Source organism: Triticum dicoccoides, chromosome 2A, assembly GCF_002162155.2.
Source record: "Triticum dicoccoides isolate Atlit2015 ecotype Zavitan chromosome 2A, WEW_v2.0, whole genome shotgun sequence".
Taxonomy (NCBI): domain Eukaryota; kingdom Viridiplantae; phylum Streptophyta; class Magnoliopsida; order Poales; family Poaceae; genus Triticum; species Triticum dicoccoides.
In genome coordinates this window covers 356,653,080-356,668,168 of record NC_041382.1, presented here as the reverse complement: position 1 = coordinate 356,668,168, position 15,089 = coordinate 356,653,080, and the positions used below count along the sequence as shown (strand labels likewise).

Below are 15,089 nucleotides of genomic sequence, written 5' to 3'. Positions count from 1 at the left end.
ACATTACATCATCCAAACACTCATGGGCCAACTACGGCGCCAAAATAAAAGAGAACCCAACATGCGACAACGGTCCCGTTCACCCCCAACTTGCACCACTACTGATCATCGGGAAAGGAAACATAGTAACGTTGAGAGTCTTCGTCGAACTCCCACTTGAGCTCATACGCGTCTCCTGGAGCGGAATCATCAGGCCCTGCATCTGGTGTAATAGTAATCTGTGAGCCACAGGGACTCAGCAATCTCGCACCCTCGCGATCAAGACTATTTAAGCTTATAGGTAAGGCAAGGTAAAATATGAGTGGAGCTGCAGCAAGTGACTAGCAAGTATGGTGGCTAACTTATTCGCAAAAGAGAGCGAGAAGAGAAGGCAAAGCACGAGCGAGAAACTAGAGAGCAACCTGCGCAAACATTACTCCAACACTATGTCCACTTCCCGGACTCCACCGAGAAGAGGCCATCACGGTAACACACTCAGTTGATTCATTTTAATTAATTAAGGTTCAAGTTATCTACAACCGGACATTAACAAATTCCCATCTGCCCATAACCGCGGGCACGGCTTTCGAAAGTTCAATCCCTGCAGGGGAGTCCCAACTTAGCCCATGACAAGCTCTCACGGTCAACGAAGGAATAGACCTCCTCCCAAGACGTTCCGATCAGACTCGGTATCTCGGTAACTCAAGACACTTCGACAGGTTAAAACAAGACCGGCAACACCGCCTGAATGTGCCGACAAATCCTGATAGGAGCTGCACATATCTCTTTCTCAGGGCACACTCAGATGAGCGCTCCATACAACTAAAACCAAACCTCGAGTTTCCTCGAGGGGGCTCTGCACAGGACTCTAGTTTGGACCAACACTCAGAGGAGCACTGGCCCGGGGGGTTTAAGATAAGATGACCCGCGGGCTCCGGAAACCCGAGGGAAAAAGAGGCTAGGTGGCAAAGGGTAAGACCAATGTTGGGCATTGCTCGAAAAGCTTTAATCAAGGCGAAATATCAAGGGGTTCCCATTATAACCCAACCGCGTAAGGAACGCAAAATCCGGGAACATAACACCGATATGACGGAAACTAGGGCGGCAAGAGTGGAACAAAACATTAGGCGAGAGGCCGAGCCTTCCACCCTTTACCAAGTATATAGATGCATTAAGATAGCAAGATAATATAATGATATCCCAACAAGTAAATAAATGTTCCAACAAGGAACGGCCTCCAATCTTCACCTGCAACTAGCAACGCTATAAGAGGGGCTTAGCAAAGCGGTAACATAGCCAATCAACGGTTTGCTAGGACAATTGTGGGTTAGAGGTTTGACATGGCAATTTGGGAGGCTTGCAAGCAAGTGGTAGGCATCGTAGCAATGGCATAGCAAAAGAGCGAGCAAACTAGCATAGCAAAGATAGTAGTGATTTCGAGGGTATGATCATCTTGCCTGCACAGTTGTCAGAGTTGACTGGATCCTCAAAAGCAAACTCAATGGGCTCCTCGTTAGCAAACTCGTCTCCCGGCTCTACCCAAACAAGACAAACAAGCAACAAGGATATAATCAACCACGTGCAACTCAAACAACACGATGCAAAGATGATATGCTATGCGGAATGCGATGCGGGATGCAAAATGCAAGATATGACAGGAAATGCATGAACCTGGCCTCAACATGGAAAACCAAGTGTGCCGCTGGAAAGATGAGACGAAATCGCTTGAAAACGATATAAAGAACACCGGAATCGGAGTTACGGTTTGGAAATGGCAAGCGATTCAAAAATGACACCGGTCTGCGATTTACATCAAGTAGGCATCTAAATGCAACGAAATGAACATGCTACAGCCACCAAATATGACAAAAAAATACATGGCAGGGATGCACACAAGATGCTTAACAAAAGTCTAGCACTGAACTACGGCCAATTCATCCATTAACAGGTTCAAACAAGCATGGCAAAAATGCATATGACGAACAGATCTCGGACTTAGTGAAATTAACACTCGCCTGGAATTTCAGATCAGGTAGCCCTCGTCGGAGCAACAAAACTACATGCTACAGGACCTGAACATGACAAAGTAAAGCATGGCATGTAGCTACTCAAAGATCTTAACAAAGTCCCTTAGTGACCTTGAGCCAAAAGGGATCAGAAAATACAATTGCAAACAAGTGAACATAGCAAAAACATAATCAGTTTTCAGACTTAGTGAAAAACTGACACATGCTGAAATATAACTCAAGTAGGCATGTTTACGAGCTCGATGCACTCACTACAGAGCAATTCATGGCAAGACAAGCATACATCCATCTAGAAGGCATAAAATAAAAGCTAGATATGGCAATAACAATAGCATAGCATGCACGGATCAACTACAACAACACCGGCAAAATTGCAAACAAGTTGACAATCTACCCAGATTCACAAAGTAGCAAAAGTAGAGCTCGATTGACTCAAGCTAGGGTGCTCCATAATTGCAAACAAAGACATGGATGGATAGAGCACTACAATATTAACAAAACATCCTTACTGATCACCAAGAGAGCAGACAAGAGCATCAGCAGCATACTGAGAAGAGCTGACAAGGATAATATCATCGACATATACCAAAAGATACATAGTGACTTCTGGCTTCTGTAGAAGAAATAACGAAGTGTCAGCAGTAGACGGCACAAACCCATGAGCACGAAGGGCAGAGGCAAGGCGCGCATGCCAGGCACGAGGAGCTTGCTTCAAACCATATAGTGCTTTGGAAAGACGACAGATATAGTCAGGACGATCAGGATCAGAGAAACCAGGCGGCTGTTTCATATAAACCTCTTCCTCCAAAAATCCATGTAGAAAAGCATTCTGCACATCAAGTTGACGAAGTGACCAACCACGAGAAACAGCAATGGAGAGAAGAAGCCGAATAGTGGTAGGCTTGACGACAGGACTGAAGGTGTCCTCATAGTCAAGACCATGACGCTGCCGAAAACCGCGAGCAACAAGTCGCGCTTTGTAACGCTCAATAGATCCATCCGAATGCTTCTTCACTTTGAATACCCATTTTGAGTCAATAACATTTACCCGTGATGGTGGAGGAACGAGAGTCCATGTCTTGTTACGAAGAAGAGCATGAAACTCCTGCTCCATAGCCTCTCGCCAATGTGGAATGCGCAGGGCGGCCTGATATGAGCGAGGCTCAGAAGATGGATCCCCAACAGCAGCAGCCAAACAAGCAGCCAACCAAGCAACCGTACCATCCTTACGTTCCTTAGGTTTGAAAATGCCACTGCGACTGCGTGTATGTGGTCGGGACACAGGAACCACCGAGGTCGACGGAGCAGCCTGCAACGGGCTGGAGGACGGCGACGTTGACGAGTCAGCCGGTGACGAGGAGCCAGTCACGGTAGCCTCGGACTCGGTTGGCGAAGAAGGCCGACCCACCGGCGAAACCGGCAGAGCAGACGAAGCAGCTGGCGACTCCGGCATCACAGACTGGGCCGATGGCGAGCTCGGCATAGTGGGCCGTGGCGCGGCCGGTGTCGCGGGCCGATCCGCTGATGAAGGCGACGTGAGGACCCGAGCCGCGGGCGAAGACGGCGTGACGGGCCGAGCCGCAGGCGAAGACGGCGTGACGGGCCGAGCCGCGGGCGACTCGGCGGCCGCTGGCGAAACGGACCGAGCAGTGGAGATGCTCGGCGCGACGGGCTCGTCGGGTGACCATGCATGGGCACGCGAATCGATGCCATGCAACATAGGGCGATCGACGTGCCCACCAGAAGACGACGATGGTGATGTTGAATCCTCCAACAGCTCCAAACGAGCTCCACGTCCGGTTCCTGCACCATGGTTAGGTAACAGCAAAGGAGAGTATGCAACATCATCAAATTGGTCAGAAGCAACAGAGGATGAATGCAGGGATGGTGGTTCGACAGTGGACACAGGAAGGTTGGCAAAGGGAAAAACATGCTCATCAAACACGACGTCCCGAGATATATAGACACGATTAGTGGGAACATGAAGACATTTGTAACCTTTATGAAGAGAGCTATAGCCAAGAAAAACACACTTCTTAGAACGAAACTCAAGCTTGCGCTTGTTATATGGACGAAGATGCGGCCAGCAAGCACACCCAAATACCTTGAGAAAGGTATAATCAGGTTGTTCATTAAGGAGAACCTCAATGGGAGTCTTCATGTTTAAAACACGAGTAGGAGTACGGTTGATGAGAAAGCATGCAGTGGTGAAAGCATCACTCCAAAACCGAAACGGAACAGATGCATGGGCCAAAAGAGTAAGACCAGCTTCAACAATATGACTATGCTTACGTTCGACTGAACCATTCTGCTGATGTGTATGTGGACATGCTAAACGATGAGCTATCCCAAGCGACTGAAAGAAAGAGTTGAGGTTGCGATACTCGCCCCCCCAGTCTGACTGGACATGAACAATTTTGTGGTTGAGAAGACGTTCAACATGTTTTTGAAACTGAACAAAAATATCAAACACATCAGATTTGCGTTTAATAAGGTAAAGCCAGGTAAAGCGACTATAAGCATCAACGAAACTGATATAGTAATTATGACCACTGACAGAAGTCTGAGCAGGACCCCATACATCTGAAAACACAAGTTCTAAAGGATGTTTCACCTCACGACTGGACTCCGAAAAAGGAAGTTGATGACTCTTCCCCTGCTGACAAGCATCACACACTGCTACATCTTTATGACTAGACAAACTAGGAAGCTCATGACGACGCAAAATATGACGGACAATAGGTGTGGCCGGGTGACCAAGACGAGCATGCCACTGCGACGGAGAGACCCGAACTCCACTGAAAACACGAGCGACACCAGGATGCTCCAGACGGTAGAGGCCCTGGCACAACCGCCCACTAAGAAGAATGTCCCTCGTGCCCCGATCCTTAATAAAAAGATCAAAAGGGTGAAATTCACAAAGCACATTATTATCACGTGTGAGTTTAGGAACTGAAAGAAGATTACGGGTCACAGATGGAACTCGAAGAACATTGCGAAGCTGAAGACTCTTATTGGCATGTCTAGTGAGAAGAGATGCTTGACCAATATGAGAGATGTGCATACCTGCTCCATTGGCGGTGTGGATCTTGTCGGAGCCATGATAGGGTTCACGAGTGTGAAGCTTCCCCATCTCGCTGGTTAGATGCTCTGTCGCCCCAGAGTCCATGTACCAGTGTGGATCGATGGAGTAGGACTGAGTGTGTCCCTGTTGCTTCTGCGGCGCGGGACGATCAGCCATGGCGACCTGACGGGCATTGTTGCGTGTATCTTTGCCGTCATTGCCAAGACCAAGGAAGCTTCGCTGGAAGCGCTTATGACACTTGGAGGCCCAGTGCCCATCGCGGCCACAAAGCTGACACACACGTGGACCGCCAGCCCCCGGTAAGGTCGCAGTAGGTGGGGGGGGCGAGGCGGGCGACGGTGGCAGCCCCAAGGGAGACCGGGGTGATGAAGAAGAGCGGCCACCCTTGGTGGCGGCGTTGGCCGAGAGGGAGCCAGTGCCCCTGGTGCGGCGAGTCTCGACCCGTTGCTCAGTGAGAAGGAGCCGAGAGAAAACCTCGTGTGCCAGCATGGGTGTCGAGTTGCCCCGCTCGTTGATGATCTCGACTAAGGCATCATACTCATCATCAAGACCATTGACAATAAACGAGTTGAACTCGGAGTCGGTGAGGGGCTGTCCAATGGAGGCCAATGTGTCGGCGAGGCCCTTGACCTTGTTGTAGAACTCAGTGGCAGTGGAGTCAAGCTTCTGACACTCTCCAAGCTGACGACGGAGTGCAGAGACACGAGCCTGGGACTGCGCTGCAAAGGTGCGCTCAAGGATGGTCCAGGCCTCATGAGACGTCTTCGCGAAGACAACAAGGCCGGCAACTGCCGGCGAGAGCGACCCCTGGATGGAGGAGAGGTTCGCCTGGTCCTGCCCCGTCCAGACGCGATGGGCCGGATTGTAGAACGGACTGTGCACGCTGTCTACCAGCGCGGGTGGGCAGGGAAGCGATCCGTCGACGTAGCCTAGCAGGTAGTGACTCCCCAAGAGCGGGAGAACCTGCGCACGCCAGAAGATGTAGTTGTCGGCGGAGAGCTTGATGGTGATGAGATGACCGAAGTGAAACGGCGGCGGCGAAGACAATCCCATCGAGGAGGCTGCCTGGGGTGCAAACACCATGGAGGCAGCCGGAGGCACCGAAGCCGATGCGGGAGGAGGCGGGACCGCAGCCAGGGCGGGCGCCGCAAAGCTCGCGGCCGGTGCGGACGCCGCAAGGCCCGCGGCCGGGGCGGACGCCGCCAACCCCGCCAGCGGGGCAGTGTGATCCGCTTGCGGCAGGAGCGGCGGGACGACGCCTGCGGAGTCCGCAGCGGACGGCGGCGCCGCGGTGTGGACCACGAGGTCACGCCCAAGCGAGGGCGCCGGCGGCGTGGAGAAGACGGAGCCGATGCTCCTTGTCCCGATCGAAGCCGGAACAGAGACGGCATCGAGCGGGAGGTTGAGCAGAGCCGCAAGAGAGGCCGGGAGGAAGCCCGCAGCAGTGGAACCGGTGGTGGCGGCGCTCGACATGGCGGCGGCGCGATCGGTGGCGTGGCGGCGGCGGTGAAGGCGGCGGCGGCTGCGGCGGCGGTGCGGGTATTAGGGTTTAGAAGCGGAAGCGATCGTAACCTAGCGTGATACCATGTAAGACAATAAGTTTTGGGGAACCAGCACAATCCTCTAGGGGTGGCTTATCTCATTATATATAATGGTTGTGTTACAATATGTACCATATACGTACATAGGTACAGAAGCTATACATAGTCTAACACTGCGAAGCTCGTTTTGCGGTTGCGACTTTTCATTTATTTGTGAAGCGAACATTTACAGGCTGCGGATATCAAGGTCCTTGGGTCTCTTGGCAGGGAGGACCTCAAGAAGCTCTGCGGCGACAGTTTCCCCGAGTGGATATCCTTCCCACAGTATGAGCAGGTTAGCACTAGTTCAACTGATTTGTCTTTAGTGCGATTTTAGTCGTGTGTTTGTTAACTACTTCCTCCGTAAAGAAATATAAAAGCATTTAGATCACTATTTTGGTGATCTAAACACTCTTATATTTCTTTACAGAGGGACTACATACAAGAGAAACTAGAATTCACGGACTTGACCACTGGATTCACGAGTGGTAGACTGTAGTACTTGGAATGTCTGTCTTGGAAAGGTTTTTTCTTCACTTAAGTTATATGTACATGTAGGCATCTCGAGATGCAAGTGTAGGTGGACCTAGGCAGGTCTGGTACGATTTTCTTGTTTGATGACCTCGATGAATTACTATTGAAGCCTGTTAGATATTATGTACTCCCTTCATTCCATAACGTGCGCATACAGATGTTTTGAAAGTCAAACCTCACAAATATGGAATGCCAAACATATATCATTAGATTCATCATAACATGTAGTTCCATATTTTATGTATTTTGTACTGTAGATACAAATAGTTTTCTCTATAAACTTGGTCAAAGTTTGACTTTTCAAATCAAAGGGAGTATCACATTGATGCAGAGGCTGGAGTTTCAATCTCCTTTTCGAAAAAGGTGTCAGATGTCTGAATCACTGAAGGTTTGGGCGCCCTGTCAAATTCAACTTCTTCCGCATCTTTGGATCTCCTTCTCTTCCGAGTCCTCTTCAATCCCTTGCCCATCTTCTCCCCCCGAGGCATCCTCCTCCTACCACCTCACCACTCCCCCTTTCTCTTCTGTGCATTTGCATAGAACTCTCCCACCACCTGGGACTGAGTGCACACCCAAGCTTTTTTACTCGCCCACTAGATGCCGACTAATCGCCGAGCCGGTGCAGCAAAAGGTTGTGACCAGGCGATTAATGGTGACTAATCACTGACAAGATCAGGCTAATCACTGAGCTGGAGGCATCGTGACTTGACGTGACTCCGCGGCACAAAAACCTTGACCGCACCGCACCACCTCCTTGCACTACCATACCACGTCTCGTACAATGCCTACACATGCCGGTGCTGCCCTGCCCACTCTACTATCCACTCCTTTCTTAGGCCATCATCACTTGCCGCCCATGGCTGATGGTGCGCTGTGCCTCCATGCCTACAACCGACCTTGCTACTGCCTCCATGCCTACAACCGACCTTGCTACTGCCTCCATGAGGGCACTAATAAATCCGTCTAGTGAACATGATCAAATCTCTTGATGGAGCTCAAGAAGAGGAGAAAAAGAAGGAACGTAAGGATCTTACATCAAACGTATCTGGATCGACAGCTAGATCGTCTCACTGACTCACTCAATGATGCCCAAATAGAAAGACTTTTAATAAAGTAATATACCATGATAGGCTAACATGCAGTAATTACATGAAGGGGTAATATTTTAAAGCTCAAGAATTGTTGGTTTGTATTTGCCTAAAGACGAGGACATTTCTGTGAGGTGGAGCTTCTATCATCTTCTGCTTAGTAAATTTTGTACGCGCAGCTAGTTTATGAGAAACTGTTCATGCTTACTTCATTTCTCAACATGATCAATGGATATTCTGCCTACATTTTTTGTCCCCACAGGTGAAATGGCTGAACAAGCATCTCAGCAAACTTTGACCTTTTGTTTCACAAGTAAGATTTTCTTTTGGCTCTTAAGAAAATTTAGAGTAACGTAAATGATAAAATACTTTGCCAATTGGAAAATCCTGCTTGCTAGTAACGGACATGTGGTGTCCCTTTATAGCAATTTCGGTCCCTTAGTGTATGTTGTTTCAGCAAGCTGTTGAACTACAGACTGGTTGTTCTTTAATTTTCTGTGCATTCCAGTCCTGGCATTTCATGGGGTATGTTTGATATTCTTTTTGGTTATGTTGATTATGTTGTTAACTTCCTATTACTAGCACAAAACAGCTTGAAATTTTCTCTCACTTTTGTTGCTGCACCGCGAAGATTTACTGAGTGTAACAAAATGATTTTGGCATTTGGAGTATCCCTTCTTTATTCAATCTTTGCATCCTAGACTTGATGATCACGGTCATGAACATAGCACCTTCTATGCTATTAAGAGCCTATTAAATGTTGTTTGGAGATTCAACTTTGGTGCTGGTCACACCAATTATCATATTTGTATGTATGGATACTATGTCAAAATAATATACTTCAAATTATTTATAGTTTCCACAAAGTGAAATGGTGTCCTAAGCCGTTTCCTTCTGGCCACTGGTAAATAGCATGAATGTGTTGATCAAGACGAATGGTTGTATTCTTTGTTTTAATACAACCCCGTATTCCTGTGCACCTAAGGTTTTTTTTTCTGTTTTTTATTCTACAGTAATGTCTATATGCCATGTGTGTACTACTAAGTACTAACTATATTTCTCTTTTGGTTTAGGCTGCAACTGCAGTTGTTAAGGAATCTGTTGAACCCCTGCTAGATGATTATCGACCTCCAGGAATAAAATCTCTGAAGTTCAACAAATTCTCTCTTGGAAATGTCTCGCCAAAGATCGAAGGTCTCATTTTTTGTTTTTCGATTCTCTAGTATCTAGAATGCACTGATACAGATATGTGTATCAATATTGGGCTGATACGGATACGTAAATTCACCATTTTGGAAAAGCACCAATACGGGGATATGTTTTACTATTTTCTTTTTTCTCCAAAAAAGTGTATAGAAGCTAGGAACAACAACTGATTTCTCTATAACTGTAACATGGCTCCACAATTGTGCCCTTAGGTTGGTAGGTTGAGTAGAAGGATCCATCTGGAGGGGAGGATTAGAGGAGATGAGATCATGAGGGGAGAAAGGAGAAAAGGAAGTGAGCTTATCTACGACTGTCAGCTGAACGGCTCAGTGTACATACCTTGGGAGGTTGTGCCGACCTCAATCGTTGAGCTAGGGGCTAACGCCCACCGGGGAGATGCGCGAGTCGGTGTTGCATCGGCTGCTGCTGCTGGGGTGCGGTCACCACCGTTGCCACATAAGTTGTCGTTGTCAGTCTTTTTCTTAAGGTAGTCTTTTTCTTAAGGTGGTTTCGGTGCTGGAGTTCTGGTCGCTGTTGTAGTCGCTAATGGCGCCATACTCATAGTTGGCGTAGAGAGCTGTTTGTGGTGCCGACTAGCCGGTGTGGAGGAGCTGTGTCTCTCATAGCAGGAGGAGCGACCTGGTTTGCATGAAGGTAGGGAAGGGAACCTAAACGGTGACAAGGGTCGAGACGTCAGCAAAGCGTGAGTTGAGGCCACATAGGTAGTCTTGCACGAGCGTCTGGTCGGTCATGGGTTGCCTGATGTCTAGAAGTGTTTCATAGAACGACTTAAGGAGATGACACTAGGCGGTGATGGTGAGATTGCCTTGGGTGAGAACACACAACTCCGCCCTGACTTGGAAGGCGTGGGTGAGCGTCTATGCCTCATGGGCGGTTGGTTCTCCACCATGATGATGTCGAAGACATCCTTGATGATGGGGCCATACAACCTTGGAGAAGTTCGGCAGCCAGGGTGTCATCATAGACATGACTGGTGAGCTCGTACTTGCCGAAAAGGACGTTGATGAGCATGCTCCACTTCGAGAAGTGGAGGCCTCGAGGTAGAGGATGTCGGTGACATTGACGACGAGTGAGGCCGACGACGTAGCCGGGACCATGGCGGAGGAGAGTGCCGCGGTCGTTGCGTAGAGCCGGGCGGGCGAGGACAGCACACCCATGGTAAATGAGGTGTTCATGGTTTTTGTTTTTGAAAAGGAGGATAACCCCCAGCCTCTGCATCGAGCAACGCACACATCCATCTTTATTGTATTATTCAACATAGTTTGACAAAATAAATACATGGATCAACCCAAAACCACCTTCCTGGGGATCAAAGTCGCTACACCTACTAGTTTGATGATGTGCCCTTACCACACACCATCTAATCCGGTGGCCCCACCAAGCCGCCCCACGGCGAGCAGAGATCACCAACCGTTCTAGCAGAGTCGCTACACCTACTAGTTTGATGATGTGCCCTTACCATGCACCATCTAATCCGGTGGCCCCACCAAGCCGCCCCACGGCGAGCAGAGATCACCAACCGTTCTAGCAGACCCTCAGCGTGCACCGTATGCGCACGCTCCATCTTCTGCCATCCCAATTTCTAGAGAGATCAATGCATTAACCTTGCCAGGCCCAACTGCCGTCGACGCCACCACGACACCAAACAATGCCACGACCCTGCGCGCGTCCATCAACACACGCCCATCATCGAGACCCCGCTGCGCCAGGCCGCCGAGACCGCGTCACTGACGCGGTAGATGCCACACCGCACCACCTCCTGATCCAGATCGCCACCAATGCCAACCCAATGGTGTCCACGAGCAACCTATCTCCCAAGGCGGCGCCTTCAAGAAGGGAACGACTCCGAAGGCGCTGTCCTTGCCCGCCGCAGTTAGGGCTTTCATCTTAGAGACAAATGATGGGATGGAGGTAGTAGCAGAACTGACGAACGTCTCCATGGAGGAAAAACAGCGCCCTTGGGTGTGGCTGCCGTCGCGGCTGACCAGTGCTGGTGAGGGATTTCTCATCCCCACATCCAGCAACATTCGCATCGAGGACCGGCAAGTGTTGCGACCCAGATCCATACGAATCACACCGGAGAGCAGGGGAAGGAATGGAGGTATCCTGATCTAGATCAGACACCACCCGCCGAGCCAAGCAGTGTCCCAATTGATCCAGGAGCCTACCCCCGAGCGCACAACATGCTCCCCATCGCCACCTTCCTTGGCTGCGCCCCGGGCTTGCCTCTGGCACCAGTCTCTGGCGGCGGCGAGGAACCAAAGGGAATGGGGGAGGCTAGGCTGCGGCGGCGTGAGATCCACTAGCGAGTCGGGGTGCTGCGGCGGCATGAGATCCACCCAAACGAAACGGTTTCTACATGCATACTGAGTCGTCTGAGGTGTTTATGGTGGTCATGGGAGATTGGATTGGGAGAGGCATAGCTGGAGGTAGGATCAGTCTGTGGCCAATACCATGCAAAGGAGAAGGGATTTGGGGCGTCCAGTTCTCGTATGTTTGTATAGCTTGTACAAGGTGCCTTGCAAGGCAAGAATAGTCAATCAGAACAACCGAATATTAACAGAATGGGCTAGAGAGGTAAGGTGAGAGATTGCCTAACATCTATGCATGGTATATAACTTAACAGTCGTCGTAATAAGGTTTGCACCTCAAGAAGGCAGCCTGCAATTCAGGCAATTCTGCGCAACTTGTACTCTTGTAGGCTTCCTCTTTGCCTCAAATGATTAAACTCATAAAATATACCAACCGCATTTCTTACCTCAAACCTCTCTACAATCTCTTGAGTTCACTCTTGGCAAGATAGATGCTTGTCCCCTATTCAGTAACAAACATCCCCCCCCCCTTCCTTCATACTTGCTGCGCTAGGCCCTGAATCAAGAATGCTGTTCCACCCGTTTTAACTTATGGTCAGCAAAGAAAAATGTTACCTCGGTAAAAGCAATTTTAACATGGTCCCTCTTACCTCCTCTTTTCACATGGGAAGTAAGAAGGTAAGAGTTACTCAGACCCACTACTTAATGGAAGCAACGGCTCAGATCTATTATATACTCTTGCCTCTCATGTGAAATGAGGATGTAAGAGGGACCATGTTAAGAAACCTTGGTATGAGATACTGGTGCATTTGGGATGCAATTTTTAGTTGTTCTTCAGTTGAGATTATTACTCTGATTCCGGCCAGTTGTGATGTTAATGACCTTATTTTTCTTTCATGTTTATATTTATATGAGTTCACGTTCCACGTTTACTCATACCACACTAAGCTAAATTTTAATCTCGTTGCTTCTGTACTAAATAAGTACTCCCTCCATTCCAAAATATAGTGCGCCCGCGCTTCCCGAGGTTCAACTTTGACCATAAATTTAACCAACGAGACCAACTGCGGCAGGAGAAAAAATTATATAATTGAAAACTTCTTTCGAATACGAATTCACTGATATAATTTTTGCTCCCGCCGCAATCGGTCTTGGTAGTTAAATTTACGGTCAAAGTTGAAACACGTGGATAGAGGAAGCACTACATTGTGGAATGGAGGGAGTATGACTGAAAGATATCATGCGTTGTTATTTTTTGTGAAGGCATCCGTATCCAAAATCTTCAGCCAGGCCAAATCATAATGGATATAGATTTCCGTTGGGGTGGTGATCCAAGCATAATCCTTGCTGTTGATGCTCGAGTTGCATCACTGCCTATTCAGGTTTTGACTGTTTCTCTGTCTTTACTGTGGTTAACCTTGTAGGAGTGAGTTCTTATTAATTATACTTTTTTGTGAACCATCTCTCAGCTCAAGGATAACTCCGCCTATGTCTTCTAGGCATAGCCGGTCCCAAGCCCGGGTAAAGGAGGAGGGTTGTGATAGGCTTGGCGAGCCAACGTAAAAACTAGCCAGTCCCATAGGTATGAAACCCATTTGAGCGAGAATAGTACTAGGATGGGTGACCTCCTAGGAAGTCCTCGTGAAAGGGTTTCATATCTAAGGGTTGTGATAGGCTTGGCGAACCAACGTAAAAACTAGCCAGTCTTTTGGGTATGAAACCCATTTGGGCGAGAGTAGTACTAGGATGGGTGACCTCCTGGGAAGTCCTCGTGAAAGGGTTTCATATCTAGCCTACCCCAACTTGTTTGGGATAAAAGGTTTCGTAAGATGATCTCTCAGCTCAAGGATCTCCAGGTCTTTACCGTTGTTTGTGTCGTATTTCAACTATCAGAAGAGATTCCCTGCATCTCTGCTGTTGTCGTTGCTCTCCTCGCAGAGGCATGTATCTACTACTAAGCAGTTTTTGTATGAGAAAAATATACAAAAACTGGCAATTTCTTCAGTATATTTTTATTCGTAGCTTCACACAAGAGAACATCTGATTTTGAATTGAAGATAGGAAGAAAAAGAGTATAATGTTAACTGAGATGAGTTTTCAACTTACACACTGGACAACAAAAGCAGAGTGTCTACTCTTTTATTAACTGTGGACTGCTTCGTAATTAAGATGACATAAAATTGGAATTTCTTGAAGAAGATTTATTTGCTTCATTTCCTTGCACTTATTGGTAGTAGTTTGTTTCCCCTGCAGCAATAGTCCCAGTGCTTACCTCAGAATGGATCCAAAACATAGTTTAACCTGGGAAGGCTTTAACATTTGACCCACCCTGGTAAAAAAAACATTTAACCCACAAAGAGAACCTATTTCTTGCAGTATATCATGGTAGCAGTTTAGACACTGCCAGTTTTTTTATATGGCAACTTTGGTACCACCAGTCTGATGTGTTGATCCTGGTGGCATTTCCATGAGACAATTTGGTAACGAAGATTCATGCTATGAAGCTCCTGCTATAGTTGAAAGGTTTTTAGATGTAATATTTGTGTCGACAACATTTCACAAGAAAAGTTATAAATGGCATTCCTGATGCGTGGAACCTTTTGCATTATCAAAGATGCGCATTTCCTGTATAATCGTTTATTGGGTTTCTTTGTGCTTCAGCCAGAGCCTAAAATACAGTACACATTGAAGGCTGTTGGGGGTAGTCTGACTGCTATTCCAGGACTTTCTGATATGATTGATGTAAGATGATTTGAATTTTTTTTTTTTGAACATTGAGATTCTACTAACAGATTATGTTAGAGCTGATTCTTCTTCGTTCAATTAGGATACTGTCAATTCAATTGTCAATGACATGCTCCAGTGGCCACACAGGCTTGTTGTTCCACTTGGCGTCAATGTTGACACAAGGTGAGTTTTCTTCATTTCACTGCTGCGAAGGTCAATGGATCCCTGCTCCCCAGCTACACTGTGTGTGTGCCACTGGAAAATCATGTGGATGAAATTGCGACTGCAAGGTTGTGTAAAACTAACTGCTTTGCAGTGGGAGGTGACATATTTATAGGCAGGTAGTTTTGCAGTGGTATGTCTCGTATGAACCTTAGTTCTGTTATGAACCATGGTTGGAGAAAGATAAGACACAGGTGAGCCAGACAGAGACCCCTGTACCTCTGAATGAGGGAGGGATCTTAGGACAAAGATGAGACAATAGCCTGGGATGTGGAACTGTAGAAATATTTGATATATTAGCTTCCAGC

General features: G+C 47.9%; 1 pseudogene; it reads left to right on the top strand.

Annotated features, from left to right (window-relative positions):
- LOC119357850 overlaps window positions 1-15,089 on the top strand; it is a 95,940-nt pseudogene that overhangs the window by 74,876 nt on the left and 5,975 nt on the right.